Below are 12,957 nucleotides of genomic sequence, written 5' to 3' on the forward strand. Positions count from 1 at the left end.
TTGAGTGAGCCATTTTTTAATCGTGTTATACATTGTTCCATATTTATCGTAGTTTGTACAATGTCAGTGTGTTGTGGTTGTGCGGTCGTCTGCATATTGTAAGATTACCACACTGTGGTGTGCAAGAGGTGGTGGTGGAAGTCCGTGTGGGAAGAGACTAAAGAGGGTTGGAGACAGACATATTCCTTGGGGGACTCCACTGTAGAGCGAAATGAAGCTTTTCATGTCACAATTTTGTTCATGTATTATGGTATTTTCTTTTCATGGTTGTTCAGGTCAGCAGACGTCTCGGATACGGATGTCAATCATAACCTAACCACTTGTGCACGACGGTGTCAACTCTGGGGTCAAAGGTCAGGACATCATGCCTGAAGGTCGTAGTGTTCCGCTCGTGCCTCACACGGAGTACAGTCTCGTCAAAGATCTTCTCACTCCAAAGGAGTCTACGTTTCCCTGCTACTGGAAGTAGCGTAGCCATGGGCTGCATTAGTCCTTAGAAAAGTCCTGAGTAAAACTAGAATTCTTACATAGAAAATGGTCCTGTGGTAATTATGAATAGATAGAATATAATTATGAATAGAATAAATGATAAGTGGAGGAAGTTCATGTCATATTTACAGGTTTGTAGCCAGTCTTGCAGAGTCACATACATGGTCGGCCACAGTGGCTGTGTTGGTACGGGGCTGGTGGCAGGAGGTCAAGACTCCTGTAGGATGCACTTGTCTTCATCAGGCCGTCAGTCGTGTCTCCATCATCCTGAGCCTGACAACAGTAAAGACATGATCCAGCGACTCGTGTGTCACTCCTGGCAGACCATGTGACGAGGTCACACAACCAGACCGTGTGTCGAGGTCACACAACCAGACCATGTGTCGAGGTCACACAACCAGACCATGTGTCGAGGTCACACAACCAGACCATGTGACGAGGTCACACAACCAGACCATGTGACGAGGTCACACAACCAGACCATGTGACGAGGTCACACAACCAGGCCGTGTGTCGAGGTCACACAACCAGGCCGTGTGTCGAGGTCACACAACCAGGCCGTGTGTCGAGGTCACACAACCAGGCCGTGTGTCGAGGTCACACAACCAGACCGTGTGTCGAGGTCACACAACCAGACCGTGTATCGAGGTCACACAACCAGACCGTGTATCGAGGTCACACAACCATTGTTCCTTGTTTGACCTGTCATGAATACCGTGTTGTTGTTGTTGTTATTGTAGTGTGGAATTGTACAAGTATTCACACTACAGAACCCCCCGAGACACGTTCATGATTTGCTCTGCAACACGAGGTCAAGTGTGAGGCCTTGCGAGGCCACGGCCGGCGTGTGTGTGCTGGTGGTGGTGGAGGAGGGATGCGGCTATAGCTAGCCCGAGGCTCGGCCAGCAGAGGTGTGTGTGCACGTAAGTAACTACCGTGCTGAGGAAACAACACGATAATTACACTCATCACTTTCACTGATCACGTCTTGTTAACCTTCTCCATGATGGCTGCTGCTGCTGCTGCTGGAGTAAAGGCTGTTACTCCTGAATGTCACAGTTCACCGTCACAAACATCGTTACCGGAGTGACCCGACCGACTGACAGACGTGTGTCACGCCCATGGTCAGTAGTGCGTGTGTGTTGGCGCTGTTGCACCTGTGTTGTGTACGGTATGATCTGGTAAACGTAGTTTCCATCTTTGGCGAGAACAGCAAACGTGGTTGGTGTGGGTCAACTGCTTCATGAATTACAATCTGATGGTAATTTGCGGAGCAGACTACTATCATAACGAGTGCTGATGACACATGTACTCAGCCCAAACTTGCAGATTTCTTATTGTAGAATGAATGAGAGTTTTAAACTAGTTTTATGGTAAAAACTTAAGTCGTGTTTAACGATCTGGCTGTTAAACTCAAGTTACTGCCTCTAGGACTTTAGAATGTTATTTTAGAAAAGTAGTTTGCTACAAAAACACAACACAAACATTAAAATAACACTTGATTACTTAAGGACTGTTAGAAGTACATTCCCGTACGTGGGAGTTAAACAAAATCGGAAAGTGGTATACAGAGCCGGAAATCAGAGAGCTTTGCTAGTGGTTTGTGAATTAATCTCTTAAGGTGATGTATTACATAACTTATAAACTAAACTTACTTTCTATATTTATTTTTACTTAGAATACACAGACAAGTGTCTGAATTATTAATATACTGAGTATTGTGTAGGTATAAAAAGTAATATATAAAAGGCTTGAATTATATTTCTAAGTAATTATAGTTCACGAGAAAATTTCAAATCAACACTTGTTTGTTAAGGTCATGAAGAAGGAAAGTTATCAATCCAGCAACTTCAAACGTGCACTATGCATGGTAGTGAAAGCTTTGCGGAAGATGAAAGCCGGCAAGGCGGCGGGTTTGGATGGTATTGCAGTGGAATTTATTAAAAAGGGGGTGAATGTGTTGTTCACTGGTTGGTAAGGATATTCACTGTATGTATGGTTCATGGTGAAGTGCCTAAGGATTGGCGGAATGCTTGCATAGTGCCACTGTACAAAGGCAAAGGGGATAAGAGTGAGTGCTCAAATTACAGAGGTATAAGTTTGTTGAGTATTCCTGGGAAATTATATGGGAGGGTATTGATTGAGAGGGTGAAGGCATGTACAGAGCATCAGACTGGGGAAGAGCAGTGTGGTTTCAGAAGTGGTAGAGGATGTGTAGATCAGGTGTTTGCTTTGAAGAATGTATGTGAGAAATACTTTGAAAAACAAATGGATTTGTATTTAGCATTTATAGATCTGGAGAAGGCATATGATAGGGTCGATAAAATGCTTTGTGGAAGGGTTAAGAGTATATGATGTGGGAGGCAAGTTGTTAGAAACGGTGAAAAGTTTTGACCAAGGATGTAAAGCTTGTGTACGAGTAAGAGAGGAGATTGATTGGTTCCCAGTGAAGTCGGTCTGAGGCAGGGGTGTGTAATGTCCCTATGGTTGTTTAATTTGTTTATGGATGCGGTGGTTAAAGAGGTAAATGCAAGAGTTTTGGAGAGAGAGAGAGAGAGAGAGAGAGAGAGAGAGAGAGAGAGAGAGAGAGAGAGAGAGAGAGGTGCCGAGTACGCAGTCTGTTGTGGATGAGAGGGCCTGGGAAGTGTCAGTTGTTTGCCGATGATATAGCTTTAGTGGCTGATTTGAGTGAGAAACTGCAGAAGTTGGGGACAGTTTAGAAAAGTGTGTGAAATAAAGTTGAGAGTAAATGTGAATAAGAGCAAGGCTATTAGCTTCAGTAGGGTTTAGGGACAAGTAAATTTGGATGTAAGATTAGATAGAGAAAAATTGGAGTAGGTGAAGCGTTTTAGATATCTGGGAGTGGACTTAGCAGCGGATGGAAGCAGGGGTGAGTCACACGGTGGGGGAGGGAGCAAAGGTTCTGGGAGCGTTGAAGAATGTGTGGAAGGCGAGAACTTTATCTCCGAGTAAAAATGGTTATGTTTGAAGGAATAGTGGTTCTAACAGTGTTATATGGTTGCGAGGCATGGGCTATAAATAGGGTTGTACGGAGGAGGGTGGATATGTTGGAAATTAAATGTTTGAGAACAATATGTGGTGTGAGGTGGTTTGATCGAGTAAGTAATGAAAGGGTAAGAGAGATGTGTGGTAATAAAAAGAATGTGGTTGAGAGAGCAGAGGATGGTGTATTGAAATGGTTTGGTCACATGGAGAGAACGAATGAGGAAAGATTGACAAAAAGGATATATGTGTCAGAGGTGGAGGGAACGAGAAGTGGGAGACCAAATTGTAGGTGGAAGAATGGAATGAAAAAGATTTTGAGCGATCGGGGCCTGAACACGAGGCGTGCAAGGAATGGAGTGAATTGGAACGATGTGGTATACCGGGGTCGACGTGCTGTCAGTGGACTGAACCAGGTCATGTGAAGCGTCTGGGATAAACCATGAAAAGTTTTGTGGGGCCTGGATGTGGAAAGGGAGCTGTGGTTTCGGTGCATTACACATGACAGCTAGAGACTGAGTGTGAACGAATGTGGCCTTTGTTGTCTTTTCCTAGCGCTACCTCGCACACATGCCATTTCATGTGTGGCGGGATGGCGACGGAATGGATGAAGGCAGCAAGTATGAATATGTACGTGTGTATATATGTATATGTCTGTGCATGTATATGTATGTATACGTTGAAATGTATAGGTATGTATATGTGCGAGTGTGGACGTGTATGTATATACATGTGTATGTGGGTGGATTGGGCCATTCTTTCGTCTGTTTCTTTGCGCTATCCCGCTAACGCGGGAGACAGCGACAAACTATAACAGATGAATAAATAAAGATCTATCTATCTATCTATCTATCTATCTATCTATCTATCTATATATATATATATATATATATATATATATATATATATATATATATATATATGTATTCCCACTGTAAAAGTGGAGTTGGAGAAAATTTAAAAAGTATAGGAGAGCCATCAGCCTCCTCCTCTCCCCAGTACCAGTGCCCCCGTCCCCCAGCAGTAGGCCTACCGGCACACAGGCCGACGATGCGTAACAATTGGCTGGACATTTGGAGGCGGGGAGGGATGGAGTGAGGGAGGGAGGGGGTACGCTGTGTTCCGGCCCGCTAGCAATCACAGTCAGTCAGGCAATGTTGTTTATCAGCGTCCCACCCTCTGGACGTCCAGCCTCCTCCCTTGTCCACGGAATCTGACCTCTTGTAGCAGGCAAGCTGAGTGTGTCTGGGTGCCTGCGTTTGTATGAGGCCGCCTCTGTTACCTAACCCCATATATCCTATTATGAGCGTGTGAGCCAAACTCGCATCCTGTTGTGAGTCTGCTGAAATGGAGTGAAACTTCCGAGTGTTTACATTTATGCCTTATTGTCTTCCCAGCTTTAACGAGGTAACGTCAGGAACTGATGAACAATGGTCTTATTTGCGGACATCTGTTCTTTACCAGTCCTGTTTGATTTACCTTAACTACAGCCCACCATCCATAGCCACTCCCCAGAGACCACTCCAGCACGTCGGTCCCCATACACCACAACGACTCGACTCATATTTCCCCATTGCACGCCTCACGCACTCCTGAATGATCGGGCTCCGGTCTTCCCTTCCTTTACAAACACGTGAATCTTCTCAGCCAATTTTTCCTCGCTCATCTTCTCCTTATGTCCAAACCATTTTGGCACACCTTGGTCGGCTCTCTCAATTAGACTCTGCTAACTACCCCATCTGTCTCTCATAGTGTCATTCCTTACACCATCAGCCCGCCTCACTCCACACATCCTCCTCAGTCATTTCACTTCCAAAACATTCATCTCCTCCCTTCCGTTGTGGTCCGGAGCCATGACTCACATCTGCTCAACACTGTTCGGGTTACGTTATGGCAAAACATAAATCTTCGAGATTTTGGAAAAAAGTTTAGCAAGCAAGGTTTAGATGAAATAAATTTTGTCATATTATACGATAATTGATATTCTACTTCCTCGGATGTGTAGGTGTGATCTAGGCACCATCGCAGTTATGATAATACAAATATTTAATTATTGATTGTTAATATTACGTTCTTGTAGCTGATGTATTGTGGAATATACTGTGGTGAATGTGTGTGATGAGTCACATCTCACTTATGTATGTTCTCTGTTGTACATTCATATGTATGTTCTCTGCTGTACATTCAGCATCAGATTTTCATTATTTGTCACAAGTAAATCTCCTTCATCACTAATCTATATTTCTTGTTACAGTGAGGCTTCTCATATATATATATATATATATATATATATATATATATATATATATATATATATATATATATATATATATATATGTTGTATTATGCAAATTGTACTCATTATGTTCATTTTGATATCACATTTCTTCCTATTATCACGTCATCTTATATTTTGAACAAAGTTTTCTCTTATTCACTTCGACTGTATACTTCACCTTGATATCATATTTTCTTGTAATTTATTCCTTTGATTCAACTTCGCAGACGAGTGAAACTTGTTAACTCATATTTAATACAATACTTTCTCACGTTGACTCCCTCTGTCTTATTATTGCGTCAGACTTTCACTTGTTTAATCCTAGGTTCTGCATCTATACCAAACTTACTCTTGCTTACTCATTAATTGTCTGGCATTATGGCGTCTCTTGTTGGTCTTTTCATCATCTGTTTGAACTGCAGCATCGTAAGTGCGACCTGGCATGTGATCTGGTAACTTGAAGAAGAATTGGATCTTCTTGGTCATCGCGCCAATATGTTCCTATTATTTCAAGGATCCATCTTCCTCTCCAGTCCGTCGTCAGTACTGGGTTTCTCCTGTGTTCAGCATTAATACATTTTGGTCGTAAGTAATAGCACTCTCTTCACCCTCATTCTCCTACTCATCACGTAACACAGCGATGCATGTTTCACCTACACGCGCTAAAGATTGTTGGACCACACCTACAAGCGCGCTGTCACGATGGTTAGGTTTACATAAACTGCTTTTCCTCGGGACGCCGGCAGATCTGTGGCTTTCCAACACCTTCACACAGACCTCTCAATCCAGGTCTAATGTCCTGATGAAGTGTGTTACCAACGCACAAGAGTGTCATGAATCATGTTCACACGTCTGTATCGTAATGTAAAAGGAATATCTACACAAAATGGTGTGGGTTTGTTGTATGTGAGGGGAACCTTTTTATATCAAGTTGTCGCACCTGGATGTGACTCGGATGTATCGTTCACCTCTTCCTGACGGGTCACGTTAAAAGTGACGTTATCATACATTTGTCATGTGTTTCTAGATTCAAATCAGCCTTGACCTGAGGTCAAATATCGCAGAGACGCTCACACGGAATGCCAGTTTAGTGTGAAAGTGCAGTTCTCCAACACCAGATGGGATCATTGTATACCTAACACCATAAACCCTCACCATCATCATCTGTTCTCCATTCCATGATCAGCCACACTGTGGCTCTCCTCACTTCATCACCTCCCTCCCCCTCACCACCACCAACACAGGATTCTCATCAGTCACACGTCCAGGCCTCAGTACGTCCTGCCGCTCCTCCGTCACCAGTCGTAACAACGTTGTACAATCCTACAACACCGTCAGTGATCACGACCAGGTGTGGTCGAGGCGTCTCTAACCTCACCGTAGGAGTGAGGAGGTGGGGTGGATTCGATGCTGTACCTGGCATAACAAAGACAGAGCCAAGATATTTTCTTGTTAAGAGAACAAATGATTTACTTCGTATGTGTCGTGTCTTGCTTAATGACTTCTGGAAACTGATAGTTATTGAATGCTGTAGTATGCTGTAGAATGCTGTAGTATACGTACGTACAGCAACGTGATGCCACTAAGTTCGTGTTGAAGGAGAGGTAAAGCTGGTATCTGCCGACCCTCTTTACTGTCAGGTGGTCAAGATCTACCGTCAGGTGGTCAAGGGTTAACAATTAGTACAGAGATGTTGAATGACACATGATAATTTTTTTTTTTTTTTTTTTTTACTTTGTCGCTGTCTCCCGCGTTTGCGAGGTAGCGCAAGGAAACAGACGAAAGAAATGGCCCCCCCCCCCATACACATGTATATACATACGTCCACACACGCAAATATACATACCTACACAGCTTTCCATGGTTTACCCCAGACGCTTCACATGCCTTGATTCAATCCACTGACAGCACGTCAACCCCGGTATACCACATCGCTCCAATCCACTCTATTCCTTGCCCTCCTTTCACCCTCCTGCATGTTCAGACCCCGATCACACAAAATCTTTTTCACTCCATCTTTCCACCTCCAATTTGGTCTCCCTCTTCTCCTTGCTCCCTCCACCTCCGACACATATATCCTCTTGGTCAATCTTTCCTCACTCATCCTCTCCATGTGCCCAAACCACTTCAAAACACCCTCTTCTGCTCTCTCAACCATGCTCTTTTTATTTCCACACATCTCTCTTACCCTTACGTTACTCACTCGATCAAACCACCTCACACCACACATTGTCCTCAAACATCTCATTTCCAGCACATCCATCCTCCTGCACACAACTCTATCCATAGCCCACGCCTCGCAACCATACAACCATACATTTCGTCGACGCGTCGCATTAAGTGTTCCTCTTAAGATTAGACCATTCCACAAATGTGACTTGCTTCTCTCTCGTCCCCTCTCATCAGCCGGCCACCACAACTTCTTCAAGCAGCAGTAGAGACACGCAATGTTTTATGGTACAACATGAGTGACTCGTGTTGATCCTGGGGTCGAACTCTGTACTGTGCCCGGGGAACTTGTGGTCCGGGACCGACCCCAGCCACGGTGGACATACTGTGACACAGTGGCCGATGTGTTGTTATGACGAGTCCAGCAGGCGCTGCAGCGAGAGTCGAGGACGATGTACGTATACATCACGGGAAGACTTATTCTCTCTCTCTCATCCGTCTATCCATCTCCTTATCTCTCTCTCTCTCTCTCTCTCTCTCTCTCTCTCTCTCTCTCTCTCTCTCTCTCTCTCTCTCTCTCTCTCTCTCTCTCAGCCCCGATGCCTGGGAGAACGGGGTGACGGGCGGCCGGACCCCACAGTCACCCCGTCACCCCACCCGTCCTACTCGCCCTTACCCCTCTCCACCGGCCGCTGGGGAGACGATGCTCCCCTCCCTCCCTCCCTACCTAGCCCTGGTGAGGGGAGGGAGTCACGCCTCACAATTGATTCATCTCGCCAGATCTTGTCGCACACAACTGGTCGTCTGGATCGTCCTGTCCTCGTCCACTCCCCGCTTTGTTTACATTGCTCATGTAAACATCCCCTCGTCCATTATCGTCTGTATTTCATATCCAGTTTCCCACATCACGTCATCATCGACCATGTCATCGTACTTCCAGCGGTCGCTGAGCATCGCCCGCATCACTCGGACCCGAAGTGAGCAGTACTTCAGCAGGAGTTGCAGGGAAGGGTGTGGAGCAGGCCACGAGCAGGGGGAGGAGCAGGAGGAGGAGGGATCAGTGTAAATGAGAGATGAAGGACCGATTACCCACATCCCCCTGCCACCCCCGCCTCCCTGGGGACCACAGACTAGACTAGAAATCAGCACCCCCACCCCCTCCCCTTCTCTCTCTCTCTCTCTCTGGACAGTATGAGGCAGGACCTGGTCAGCACTGGTTAGTATGAGGGAGGAGCTCTTCCTCTGGTCAGGATGAGACAGGACCTGGTCCTCACTGCTCAGTATGGGGTGTGACCTGGCTCTCAGTGCTTAGTATGAGGCAGGACCTGGTTCTCACAGGTCAGTATGAGGTGTGACCTGGTCCTCACTGGTCAGTATGAGGCAGGGCCTGGTCCTCACTGCTCAGTATGGGGTGTTACCTGGTCCTCAATGCTTAGTATGAGGCAGGACCTGGTTCTCACAGGTCAGTATGAGGTGTGACCTGGTTCTCAATGCTTAGTATGAGGCAGGACCTGGTTCTCACAGGTCAGTATGAGGTGTGAACTGGTCCTCACTGGTCAGTATGAGGCAGGGCCTGGTCCTCACTGCTCAGTATGGGGTGTTACCTGGTCCTCAATGCTTAGTATGAGGCAGGGCCTGGTCCTCACTGCTCAGTATGGGGTGTTACCTGGTCCTCAATGCTTAGTATGAGGCAGGACCTGGTTCTCACAGGTCAGTATGAGGCAGGAACTGGTCCTCACTGGTCAGTATGAGGTGTGACCTGGTTCTCACTGGTCAGTATGAGGCAGGAGTACCCCCAAACAGATGACCTGTCGTTAAGACCCCAGTCTCGTAGTTCGGTCAACTCCACCAGGGGGTGGCGGTCACTGACCCTTGAAATGAAAGGAGAGAGAGAGAGAGAGAGAGAGAGAGAGAGAGAGAGAGAGAGAGAGAGAGAGAGAGAGAGAGAGAGAGAGAGAGAGAGAGCCTCCCGTCACGCTTCCTCAGCCACACAACTGCAGAGGATCAAGAGTTGAAGGTTAGGTGGATACAAGACTTAGCTGAGGGAGAGACTGAGACGTGTCTTAACTGGCGTCACTGAGGACACTGGTGGGCACTGAGACATGACGAGGCTGAGGACGGGCCGTGAGGACACGGATGCAACACAGCTCTACCTCAACAGGTACAAAGATCTTCGTCCTGACTGTTTATGATGTGAGAAATGCGTCGTCATCTTGGAATTCCACCACAACGTTTTCTTTAATGAGTTTGTTCGGCCAAAGTTGGATGGGATTTGAGATTATTAGAGAGATCTTTCTGATCGTACACAAAGTTGGAATTCTGATAATTATTGAGTGAGCGAATAATCAGGGTGTGGGTGTGTGTGTGGATCAGATGTGGGTAGTCATATAGACCCTCGTATTTAGTGATGATAACGTCATGATAAGATAAAGATACGTAGGTCAGCGGGGCGATGACGTCATATTTGATCAATATGGCGGATGTAAATACAACATACGTGTTACAAATGTATAGATGATACTTGGCAGATAATTGCGTTTTTTTTTTTTTTTTCAAACCACAGCATCAGCTTGATCAATGATTTTGTATGTGTATTTACCTGAGTGTGATGACTGATCACAGAAATGTCAAACATCTGTAATGTGGTTGTTTATGGTGGCATAGAACCGGAAGGACACACACACACACACACACCAGAACATTTCATTATACTTCTAAGAGCTACATCAAAAAATAGAACATGAACATACATTTTGTACAATAATGTCAAAATGAGTAAAGCGTATGTTCACTTACGTAACCTGTAATGTAATATCAGCCACTGAGGCCCACCTGACCCTGTAACTTCTGTCTGCTGGTTTGCGCCACCGTCCACAGGCTGGGCAGCAGTGCACAATAACACAGCAGATCTTGCGGTAAAAAAAAAATCGATCATGATTACCAACATACTGCCAGTCTACTGAACCAGAGAAAAGTATCTAGGTAGAACGCCTAACACAAGCAGATTAGATTATATAGTATTGTTTTATCACCACAAGCAGTTGTTCAGTACAAGACAAACTTTCTCAACAGTGAAGTGGTAGTGTATGGTAATTACCAGGTAACATACCAAACTAAAATGACGTGTTAATGTACCGATGATGGGCGACGCTTTTTTACCGAAGATTATTAAGTGCAACGTCGAACTGGTTAAGTTCCAGACTCTCATTCGGTCGTGGGATTATATTTCCATCTCCTGATTCATTTTCGCTGTAACATAGCAACAATATTCGTCGCAACAAGTATCAGAGCAATTATCTATTGAATGAGAAAAGTCTAAGGTCGCCATGTTTGCTATGATAATTTAGCCTATCGCATGATGGCACAACACGGCTTTGGAAAAGCTCATTAGTTATCAAATATAGTCATGTGTTATCAGTAAGATGGTCAACTCTGGTTAGATGAGTCTACACCATGTAATACGATTTTTTATTTCATCTATATATCAGTCAATGCCTGTAAGAGGGATTAACAGCATCAGATCGAAAAATAAATAACTCGTTATGAAGTATGTGGCACATCCTCATATAGAGTAATCCATTCACAAATATTTCTTAAGATTTTGTTGCTCTGTTATGCTGTTGTTTAAAAACCCTCAATTAAGTCTTTTATTAATGTTGTCTTAAATAAATTACGGTCACTGCTCGAGATTGTGAATTTTTATTGAATATGTATATCCATTTTGGTGATATTTTCGTTAATGGCAACCGTTACTATGAGCAACAGTTAAGCCTATGAGTCGAAGAACTGAGGCAGTTACCCTCGGGCCATGGAAGTGTGTGGAACATCGCCAATCTTGGCTGAGGAAAGCTTACTATATTTTGATTTATAAGTGATCGTACCTTGTCAGCAACATGGACGGCGACCGAGGCAAACACACGGCTGCGTCTGTCGCTGCGTAATGGTGGAGGAGGGGAAGACTGGAGGAACAATGGTTATCCACGCCTTGGTTGACGCCACCTCCAGCCAGAAAGATGCTCCTGTAAACACGTCTAATTCCTCCATTCTGTCTACTGCCACTTTCACCGGTGCGAGGGAAAGATATCATGACAGTTTTCACCATCAAAAGTTAAGATGAGGAACAGACGACCTAAGAACCCGACGACGCAGCTGACGGGCCGAGCGAAACTTCAATCCTCGTTTTCCTTAACAAAGTAAGTGTAGTAACTTTTAAACTTCCTAAATCTTTGTTGTCTTTGGTTCGATTTTTATCAGTTTTTGTTGTGATTTCCATGTTTTGGTACATTTTTTATGCCATTTCCTTAGGGTTTAACCATTTATTTTTCGGTTTCGCGTTATAATAAAAATTGATATATTTAGGAATTGTAATATTAAAAGAGAAGTATGAGGCTATACGAGTGTGGCATGGTAATGAATGACACAAAACTGTGACTAAACGTTAGACATTATAGTTGCAAAGAATCGCTTTTTTTTTTTTCTCTGCTGAGCTTGTTTCAGAATAGACCTCGTCTCGTGATGGTTGACAGTGAGTATGATGTTAACTTGGCTGCAGGTTGGAAGTACTCCCATTACGTTAGTGGCGGTGAATAAATGAGAGCATTTTCATTGTGTCCAACACGACGTATAAGGGTTGAACCGTTGTGGTGAAGGATCGTACCAACGTGTCTGCAAATTTAATGTAAAAATACGTATTCGATTAACAATCATGAGGTTAAGCCATGAGTAAAACATGAGAAAGTGCATCAAATTACTTGACATCTACCAGCACAGTTGACAAGATTCCAGTTGTTGCCATGTTAGCGTCCAGACTCCGTTTTGCCGTCTCCTGTGTGTTGCAGGTGTGCCGATGTGACCTGTCCATAACCCATTTCTCTAACTAATCAGCAGTTTCTCACAGCTGTTTTGTTCCTTTGGTATAATAGTAGTAAAGATAAGATCCAGGTGGAGTCTTCAGCCTATTATGCATGTGTCAGTGCAATATCTGTATAAGACACTAGTATTAACCAAGTTAGGTCCAA

The sequence above is a fragment of the Panulirus ornatus genome, chromosome 18 (assembly GCF_036320965.1).
Source record: "Panulirus ornatus isolate Po-2019 chromosome 18, ASM3632096v1, whole genome shotgun sequence".
NCBI lineage: Eukaryota > Metazoa > Arthropoda > Malacostraca > Decapoda > Palinuridae > Panulirus > Panulirus ornatus.